Source organism: Lithobates pipiens, unplaced genomic scaffold, assembly GCF_037356315.1.
Source record: "Lithobates pipiens isolate NorthernLeopardFrog02 unplaced genomic scaffold, aLitPip1_a1.2 Scaffold_28, whole genome shotgun sequence".
NCBI classification, from domain to species: Eukaryota; Metazoa; Chordata; class Amphibia; order Anura; family Ranidae; genus Lithobates; species Lithobates pipiens.
In genome coordinates this window covers 3,234,639-3,245,303 of record NW_027507789.1, presented here as the reverse complement: position 1 = coordinate 3,245,303, position 10,665 = coordinate 3,234,639, and positions in this window count along the sequence as shown.

The window sequence follows — 10,665 nt, the reverse complement described above, 5'->3', positions numbered from 1 at the left end:
AATCCAATGGTGACCCTCAGAGGTATATAAGGACAACCCGAGCCAGAAATGTCAGCTCATGGTGAGCCTGGTAATAATGAATTGGTGGTAATAAAGACTCCAGAATCAATATATCCAAATCAATAAAAAGTAATGGAAAACAAAAAATCAGATTCTCCTTACAACACATTCCGATGCTCCATACACAGATCAATAACCAATCATCTACAGATCAGAGAAAAGCAGCACATGCAAATGAGTACATCAGACACAGGGGATTGTGGGAGGAGGGAGGGGCCATCCTTAGACTGTGTAGCTCATTACATTGTATCTGAATCACGTCAGTTTCGGAAGGAGCTTCGGATTCACCGTCACCATGGGTTTCGTGGTTTAAAAAAGAAAAAGGCAGTCCCCGCCGAAGATATGTATCAGAATACATATTGGCCTAAAATTATGAAGAAATTAGATTTTTTTTGTTTTTTTAAAAAAACACAAAGTAAAAAAAAATAAAAAAATTTAATATATATATATATATATATATATATATATATATTTTTTTTTCAAAATTAATTATTTATTATTATTTAATTCATTCATTCATTAAAAACCGCAGAGGTGATCAAATACCATGAAAGCTCTATTTGTGGGAATAAAAGGACATCAAACTTATTTGGGTACAGCAAAGTCGGCGTCGCACCGATTCGGACGGTGCTATTGCCGGTGTCTTGTCAAATAGCGTCCTCCATCAGATAGTGTCCCCTGCGTACTGCGCATGCGCAGTACACAGGAACACAGATTCCGAAAATTGCAGAGGATGAACGGCGCCTGCGCTGTGAGTCCAGGTTCTATCCCCACTATCCAAGTGGACATAGAGTTAGAATAAAAAAGAGCCGAGCGGAGCGAGGCCGAGCCCGAAGCGTGGCGAGCGAAGCTCGCCCGCGAGGGGCCCTCTAAAATTCACAACCCTATGTCTGCTTGGATGGTGGGGCTACCACCTCCACTCACGGCGCAGGCGCCGTTCAGCTTCGGAGATTTTCCGAAGCTTCGTCTGCTCCGTACTGCGCATGCGCAGTACGGAGCGGACACCATTTGATGGGCGGACTCTATTAGGCAGAACACCGGCAATAGCCACTGGTTTGCATGCGATTTGACATGCCAAATTGTGCTTCAATGTGAACCTAGGCTCATGCCCAGATGTCTATTGAAGTCGCACCTAAAGTCGGCAAAAGTCGTGCAAGAACTACATTTGCGACTCAGTGCAGTGCTGCAAAGTCGCCGTCGCACCGATTGGAACAGTGCCATTGCCGGCCAATGGGTGCGGCTTGTTTCGCATGACAATCGCTCAATGTGAACGAGGGATTATACTACGCTCTCTCCTAATAAACTCTGAAGATAATGAGATAGTATCAGATTCTATTAATAACTCAACACATGTTTATGTTTATATTTAGTATCCTTCGGTTATATAATGAGAGGGATGTATATAGCGCAGTGCTGGGTGTACCTGTAGGAGAGGTAAGTCGGTGTCATCGGAGGAGGTGGGAAGGGAGTGCAGTGATGATGGATGGGACACGTGAACACCGCCTATGACTGATCTCATCAATGATTTGTAGGAGATCTACAGTGCCTTGCAAAAGTTTTCACCCCCCTCCCCCCCCCCTTGGCTATTTACCTATTTTGTTACATTACATCCTTTAGTTCAATGTTTTTTTTTTAATCTGATTTATATGTTATGGATCAGAACACAATAATCTAAGTTGGTGAAGTAAAATTAGAAAAATATATACGTAAAACTATTTTTCAGAAATAAAAAAATGATAATTGGCACGTGCGTATGCATAGGTGTGCGCTGCCTACCGCATTAGGGTGTGCACCCCAAATCTCAAACAAACATGAGCGCCACCTGCTGTCACAGAAAGGAGGTTGGGAGGCAGTTGATCATATTATGTTACGCCCTAAATACGGGTGTAATGTGTTCCTACTGTTGAACCTAGCCTTAAATATAATGGGGGCATTTACAATGGCCACTAGCCCCCCCAACCACCCACCTGGTGCTGTCCCTGGATAATGCTAATGCACATGGGGTGATTAGGGTGTGCCCAGGCACACCCTGTGCGCACGCCTATGTGCGTATGTATTCACTCCCTTTGTTATGAAGTCCATAAAAAGCTCCGGTGTGGGGGAGGGGGCCTGGCCTGCCCCAATTTCTTCCTTTATTTTATTGCGCCGATGCTTACCCTCACAACTGGCTCATATCGGATGCCAGCAATGCAGCAGTTGCCTTGGGGACTGCCCCCGTGGGGTCATTCGAAGCACTGCTGAATGTCTTATTTCGAGGTGCTAAGGCTCCACATCCTCTCCCTGCCTCCATGAAAACAGCGCTCAACCGCTTCCATTCCGGGCATTTTCACCCCCCTTCCTGCCCAGGCCAATTTCCAGCTTTCAGCGCTGTCACACATTTGAATGAGAATTGCACGGTCATGCGACATTGTACCTAAATTAAATTTTTATCATTCCCCCCCCCCCCACACACACAAATAGAGATTTCTTTTGGTGGTATTTGATCACTTCTGCTTTTTTTATTTTTTGCGCTATGAACAAAAAAGAGCATCAATTTTGAAAAAAAAAAAAAAAAAACACAATATTTATTACTTTTTGCTATAATAAATATCCCATTTAAAAAAAAAAAAAGTTCCCTCAGTTTAGGCCGATATGTATTCTTCTACATATATTTGGTAAAAAAAATCCCAATAAGCGTATATTGATTGGTTTGCGCAAAAGTTATAGCGTCTACAAAATGGGGGATAGATTTGTCATTTTTATTTATTTATTTATTTTTTTACTACTAATGGCAGAGGTTTTTTTATCGTGACTGTGACATTGCAAAGGACAGATCGGACACTTTTGACACTATTTTGGGACCATTCACATTTATAAAGCGATCGGTGCTATAAAAAATGCACCGATTACGGTATGTTAACACTAGGGGGCGCTGCAGGGGTTAAATGTGTGTCCTAGGGAGTGAATCTAACTGTGCGGGGAGGGGATTGGTGAGGGGAGGAGACCGATCGGTGTTCCTCTGTACAAGGAATATCCGATCAGTTCTCCTCTCCCCTGACGGGATGTGACAGGACGTTCACACACACAGATCCATGTCCCGGCTCTGTTACCAATCAATCGCGGGTGCCCGGCGGACATTGCGGCCGCTGGGCACGTGCACCGGGTCCCCAGCGATGCCGGGAAGCAGAGGACGTCATGTGACGCCCACCTAGAGGGAGGAACAGTTCCTGCCACCGTCATTTTACAATACGGCGGTAGGGAACTGGTTAAAGCATTGTCTGGGGTGGCCGATCCCCAGGTGCGTTCCCCAAATATTCCACTATGGATTAATCCTTCTCTACCTGAATTCTATTCCACCCCGGACCCGGTCATATGGGCATCGAGGGGTATTCGATATTTACATCATATTTGTGAGAATGGTGCACTGTTGACTTACCTAAAGTGTACTTCTTCGGCTCCTGCAGCTCCGCTGCGCCTACAGGGCACCGGGCACAGTTCGGGGGGCTCTCCCTTCACCCTTTACCAGTCAAACACAGAATCGCCCAGCGCGCCCGCGATGTCGGCACCCGAAGCCGATCTCTCGGCCGGCTCTCGGGTGCTGCCGCCGCCACCTTGGGTATGGGAATCAGGAAGCGGAGCCTTGCGGCTTCACTTCCCGGTTCCCTACTGCGCATGCGCGAGTCGCGCTGCGCAATGAGGATGGTCCCCACTGTCTCTGGGATCCGTGTGTTTCCCAGCAGACAGCGGGGGACCCGCAGGAAGTGGCGTAAATATCCGCAGATTCTGCGGATATCTATGCTGGAAGTGGGTGCAAATACCTGTACTGTACAGGTATCTGCACCCCCCTCCCCCCTGAAAGGTGCCAATTGTGTCGCCGGAGTGGGAGAGGGTTCCAATGAGTGGAAGTTCAACTTTAGGGTGGAGCTCCGCTTTAACTAAACCATTATCCACAATTTCCAAGGCTCTTTAGAAGGCTGGTCACTTCTAGAGATCGGTTGATCCAGCTTAAAATATTACATAAGTTTTATTATACTCCATACGGGCTCCACAAAATATACCCAGACGCAGTGTTGGCGATGTCGAGCTGAGGGTTTCTTACACATATTCTGGTCATGCCCCCGATGTACAGCATTACTGGTCATTAATTATAACCTTCATCACTAAACTGACCACAATCCCTATCCCCCAAAAGATAGAGATTTGCCTACTTGGCCTGGTGGATGCTTTTGCCCCTTCGAGGGCAGTTCGTACACTACTAGGATTGCTTCTCTTCTATGTCAGGAAACTCATTAAACTCAAGTGGAGAGCTCCCACGTCTGCCCTTCCCCTGAATCTAGGGGCGTTGCTGGGTCTACAAAATATCTGGGGCTAGAGCCCATAGCAGCGTAGTAAAGAAAGTCATATGCTTGGGTGGGCATACACATGTATATACAGTAATATACGTGTGTGTGTGTATATATCCCCAGAGAGCCCCCCACTTACATCAGGGTCCCCAGAGAGCCCCCTCTTACATCAGGATCCCCAGAGAGCCCCCCTTACATCAGGCTCCCCAGAGAGCCTCCTCCCTGCATCAGGGTTCCCAGAGAGCCCCCTTACATTAGGGTCCCCAGAGAGCCTTCCCCTTTAAATAAGGGTCCCCAGAGAGCCTCCCCCTTGCATCAGGGTTTCCAGAGAGTCCCGCCTACATTAGGATCCATAGAGACCTCCCCCTTAAATCAGGGTCCCCAGAGAGCCTCCCACTTAGAATCAGGGTCCCCAGAGAGCCCCCCACTTACATCAGGGTTCCCAGAGAGCCTCCCCTTGCATCAGGGTCCCCAGAGATTCCACCACTTACATCAGGGTTCCCAGAGAGCCTCCCCTTGCATCAGGGTCCCCAGAGAGTCCCCCACTTACATCAGAGTTCCCAGAGAGCCTCCCCTTGCATCAGGGTCCCCAGAGAGTCCCCCACTTACATCAGGATTCCCAGAGAGCCCCCCTTACATTAGGGTTCCCAGAGAGCCCCCTCCCTACATCAGGGCCCCCAGAGAGCCTCCCCCTTACATCAGGGTTCCCAGAGACCCACCCTTACATTAGGGTCCCCAAAGAGCCTCTCCCTTAAATCAGGGTCCCCAGAGAGCCTCTCCCTTAAATCAGGGTCCCCAGAGAGCCTCTCCCTTAAATCAGGGTCCCCAGAGAGCCTCTCCCTTAAATCAGGGTCTCCAGAAAGCCTCTCCCTTAAATCAGGGTCCCCAGAGAGCCTCTCCCTTAAATCAGGGTCCCCAGAGAGCCTCTCCCTTAAATCAGGGTCCCCAGAGAGTCTCTCCCTTAAATCAGAGTCCCCAGAGAGCCTCCCCTCCCCTTGGGGACCCCTGCAGAGACTCGGGGCTATAGCCCCAAAAGCCACCCCCTAGCAACGCCACTACTTGAATGCATGGCAATCATTAGTCAACCTTTCACTACCCTTATATAAGGAAACATACTCTAGTAGAGGATTCTCCCTAAAGTTTCAAAAGGTTTGGAACATATGACTAGAGTCTGAAACGACAAGTGTAGAACGAGAAAACCCTGTAGGACTACCGGTCTGATTAGATTTCACATATGAGATGGTGGTTCCTCTGACTGTCCCCCCGGGGGTGCATTCTGACTGACCACGTGCCTACGGCCACCACTTTGTTGTAGACTTTTTTTTTTTTTTTTGGTGATACCTGTTGTATGTCACATATTTATGTAAATTGCTGAGCATTACACTTATCCTGATATTATTAGCAGAAAGCTATGGGGTTGTGTTGTTGTTTTTTTTAACTAGTTTAGGCCAGTAGTTAAGGTATGTTATGTCTTGCCTTATGTTATATACACCTCGAGCCGGGGAATGCCCAGAGGCTCTCTATGTAACTTTTCTTTTTCTGAAATAAATAAAAAGAATAAAAAAATTAATAAAAAGCTCTGGTGCAACCAATTATCTTCAGAAGTCACATAATTAGTGAAATTATGTCCACCTGTGTGCAATCTAAGTGTCACATGACCTGTCATTACATAGACACACCTTTGTGAAAGGCCCCAGAGGCGGCAACACCTAAGCAAGAGGCGCCACTAACCAAACACCGCCATGAAGACCAAGGAACTCTCCAAACAAGTAAGGGACAATGTTGTTGAGAAGTACAAGTCCCTAGGAGCGCCATCAAATCTATCATAACCAAATGGAAAGAACATGGCACAACAGCAAACCTGCCAAGAGACGGCCGCACACCAAAACTCACTGAGCGGGCAAGGAGGGCATTAATCAGAGAGGAGCACAGAGACCTAAGGTAACCCTGGAGGAGCTGCAGAGTTCCACAGCAGAGACTGGAGGATCTGTACATAGGAGGGCAATAAGCCGTACGCTCCATAGAGTTGGGCTTTATGGCAGAGTGGCCAGAAGAAAAACATTACTTTCAGCAAAAAACAAAATGGCACGTCTTGAGTTGGGAGACTCCCAAAATGTATGGAGGAAGGTGATCTGGTCTGATGTATGGAGGAAGGTGATCTGCTCTGATGTATGGAGGAAGGTGATCTGCTCTGATGTATGGAGGAAGGTGATCTGCTCTGATATATGGAGGAAGGTGATCTGCTCTGATGTATGGAGGAAGGTGATCTGGTCTGATGTATGGAGGAAGGTGATCTGCTCTGATGTATGGAGGAAGGTGATCTGCTCTGATGTATGGAGGAAGGTGATCTGGTCTGATGTATGGAGGAAGGTGATCCGCTCTGATGTATGGAGGAAGGTGATCAGGTCTGATGTATGGAGGAAGGTGATCTGCTCTGATGTATGGAGGAAGGTGATCTGCTCTGATGTATGGAGGAAGGTGATCTGGTCTGATGTATGGAGGAAGGTGCTCTGGTCTGATGTATGGAGGAAGGTGATCTGCTCTGATGTATGGAGGAAGGTGATCTGGTCTGATGTATGGAGGAAGGTGATCTGCTCTGATGTATGGAGGAAGGTGCTCTGGTCTGATGTATGGAGGAAGGTGATCTGCTCTGATGTATGGAGGAAGGTGATCTGCTCTGATGTATGGAGGAAGGTGATCTGGTCTGATGTATGGAGGAAGGTGATCTGCTCTGATGTATGGAAGAAGGTGATCTGCTCTGATGTATGGAAGAAGGTGATCTGCTCTGATGTATGGAGGAAGGTGATCCGCTCTGATGTATGGAGGAAGGTGATCTGCTCTGATGTATGGAGGAAGGTGATCCGCTCTGATGTATGGAGGAAGGTGATCCGCTCTGATGTATGGAGGAAGGTGATCCGCTCTGATGTATGGAGGAAGGTGATCTGGTCTGATGTATGGAGGAAGGTGATCTGCTCTGATGTATGGAGGAAGGTGATCTGCTCTGATGTATGGAGGAAGGTGATCTGCTCTGATGTATGGAGGAAGGTGATCTGGTCTGATGTATGGAGGAAGGTGATCTGCTCTGATGTATGGAGGAAGGTGATCTGGTCTGATGTATGGAGGAAGGTGATCTGCTCTGATGTATGGAGGAAGGTGATCTGCTCTGATGTATGGAGGAAGGTGATCTGCTCTGATGTATGGAGGAAGGTGATCTGCTCTGATGTATGGAGGAAGGTGATCTGCTCTGATGTATGGAGGAAGGTGATCTGGTCTGATGTATGAAGGAAGGTGATCTGCTCTGATGTATGAAGGAAGGTGATCTGCTCTGATGTATGGAGGAAGGTGATCTGCTCTGATGCATGGAGGAAGGTGATCTGCTCTGATGTATGGAGGAAGGTGATCTGCTCTGATGTATGGAGGAAGGTGATCTGGTCTGATGTATGGAGGAAGGTGATCTGCTCTGATGTATGGAGGAAGGTGATCTGCTCTGATGTATGGAGGAAGGTGATCTGCTCTGATGTACGGAGGAAGGTGATCTGCTCTGATGTATGGAGGAAGGTGATCTGGTCTGATGTATGGAGGAAGGTGATCTGCTCTGATGTATGGAGGAAGGTGATCTGCTCTGATGTATGGAGGAAGGTGATCTGCTCTGATGTGTGGAGGAAGGTGATCTGCTCTGATGTACGGAGGAAGGTGATCTGCTCTGATGTATGGAGGAAGGTGATCTGCTCTGATGTGTGGAGGAAGGTGATCTGCTCTGATGTATGGAGGAAGGTGATCTGCTCTGATGAGACTAAAATTTGACTTTTTGGCCATCAAAGAAAACACTATGTTTGGCGCAAACCCAACACATCACATCACCCAAAGAAAACCATCCCCACTGTGAAACATGGTGGTGGCAGCATCATGCTGTGGGGATGTTTTTCAGCAGTCAGGACTGGGAAACTGGTCAGGGTTGAGGGAAAGATGGATGGTGATAAATACAGGGATATTCTAGAGGAAAACCTGCACCCCTCTGTGTGTGATTTGAGGCTAGGACGGAGGTTCACCTTCCAGCAGGACAATGACCCCAAACACACTGCTAGAGCAACACTTGAGTGGTTTAAGGGGAAACATGTAAATGTGTTGGAATGGCCTAGTCAAAGCCCAGACCTCAATCCAATAGAAAATCTGTGGTCAGACTTAAAGATTGCTGTTCACAAGCACAAAACCATCCAACTTGAAGGATCTGGAGACGTTTGGCAAGGAGGAGGAATGGGGCAAAAATCCCAGTGGTGAGATGTGGGAAGACTCAGAGAGACTTATCCAAAGCGACTTGGAGCTGTGATAGGCGGCTCTACAAAGTATTGACTTTAGGGGGGGGAATAGTTGTGCACATTGACTTTTTCTGTTATTTTGTCCTATTTATTGTTTGATTCACAATAAAAAAAAAATATCTTCATAGTTGTGGGCATTTTTTGTAAATTAAATGATGTAAATCCTCAAACAATCCGTGTTATTCCAGATTGTGAGACAACAAAACAGGACAAATGCCAAGGGGGGTGAATACTTTTGCACGGCACTGTAATCTAATCCAATCAGGGAAATCGCACATCCTCTGTACCATGTTAGCATCATTTTAAAAGTCATTATTAATCTTTTAAAATCTCCAATTTTCAATGAAATAATCTCTGTTGATCCCGCCATGAAGGGACTTTTTTTAGGCACTTCCTGTCGGAGGGTGACACCGCTCTGTCCCTGCCTGACAATTCTGTTCCTGGGTTGTCACCCTGTCACATGTGATCCCAGTGGAGACTATAAACAGCTCAGTGTTCGGACATGGGATATAATATGTTGTATTTTTGTAATACAAATACCTACTGGTTGTGCCCCCCCTCCCACCCCCCACCACCACAGCCAAATGCTGATTGCTGCGTCTGTGCAATCGCTCTCCCAGAACCGTGGCTGAGATTTCCCAGCTAGAGGTCCCACCTCTGCTCTCCAAGCCACAGAGTCTCACTCCTCCTATTGAAACAATGGCGTTTTATACAAATACCTACTGGCTGTGTTGCCCCTCCCCCCCAACCACATCCAAATGCGGATTGTGTAACCCCCCCCCCCCCCCCTTCACACCGACTCTGGAGAGGGTTTAGCATTTTAGGCCGGGTTCACACATACAATTTGTATAACAGGAGAGTGTGGCCGCCTGGCCGGCTCTCGATGGAACCGGTTCACACAGCCCCGGGGCGGCCAGAGCGTTCTATGCCGCTTTAGTTCCGATTCAGATGCAAATTCAGGCAAAAATTCGGTCCTGATTTGCACCTGAGCGGTGATCGGGGGGGGGGCGCCCCAGAGCTCAATCTCTAATTCACATCGCACGGACATCGCATGTCATCTGCACAGCGGCGCGGCCCGAATCACACGCAGTGCCTGACATCACACCCGCGTGAACCCAGGAAAGATATTGTTTTTTTTTAATCAAAATCGTGGCAAAAAAAAAAACGTGGAAGTGATTGAATACCACTAAAAGAGGTCGTGGGAATATAAAATGTTTATTTGCGTGCAGCGTCGCAGTTGTCAGTTAACCCTTTCATGACTGCGCCTATTTTTGGCATTTGGTGTTAAAATCCATATTTTTTTGCTAGAAAATTACTTGGAACCCCCAAACATTATATATATATTGGGAGAGGGGAAGGGTTGGGACTTTAAATGAGGCATTGAATATATCAATTCAACTGCCTCCATCCCTGGTTCAATAAAAAAAGAATATATTTTATATTGGGACTTTAAATGAAGCATAGCTGCAAAGTGGGTATGCAAGGACATGTCTGAAATTGATTGGTTTAGTTATAAGCTTCAGAAAGTTTGAATTAATAACATCATAAACAGTAAGTATCAATAGGTTATATTTACATATAGATATATAAACAAGCGCATATTGCAACATAATTTACAATAGTAATCAACATCTTGATGAAATCCGTTATTGTAAAAAGAACAGGAATAGTCTTCCATTAATTGAAGCATATGACATTGTAGATAAAGTAAGGGGAGGGGAAATTTCAGACAGATGCTTGCAGATGGTAGCATAAAAGCGCTCTACGCGTTTCGTGGAATTCATCCACTCATCAGGAGCAATTCCGGGGGTTAAAATTATCTACAAAGAGATAAATAAACGCATGAGGATCAAACAGGAGAAGCACAAAAGGGCAGAGGAACAGAGGGGGGGGGAGAAACTCAGCTCCCCCAAACACTCTTACCTACAATAAGAATGTAACTTCATAAGACAAGACCATTAGCAAAT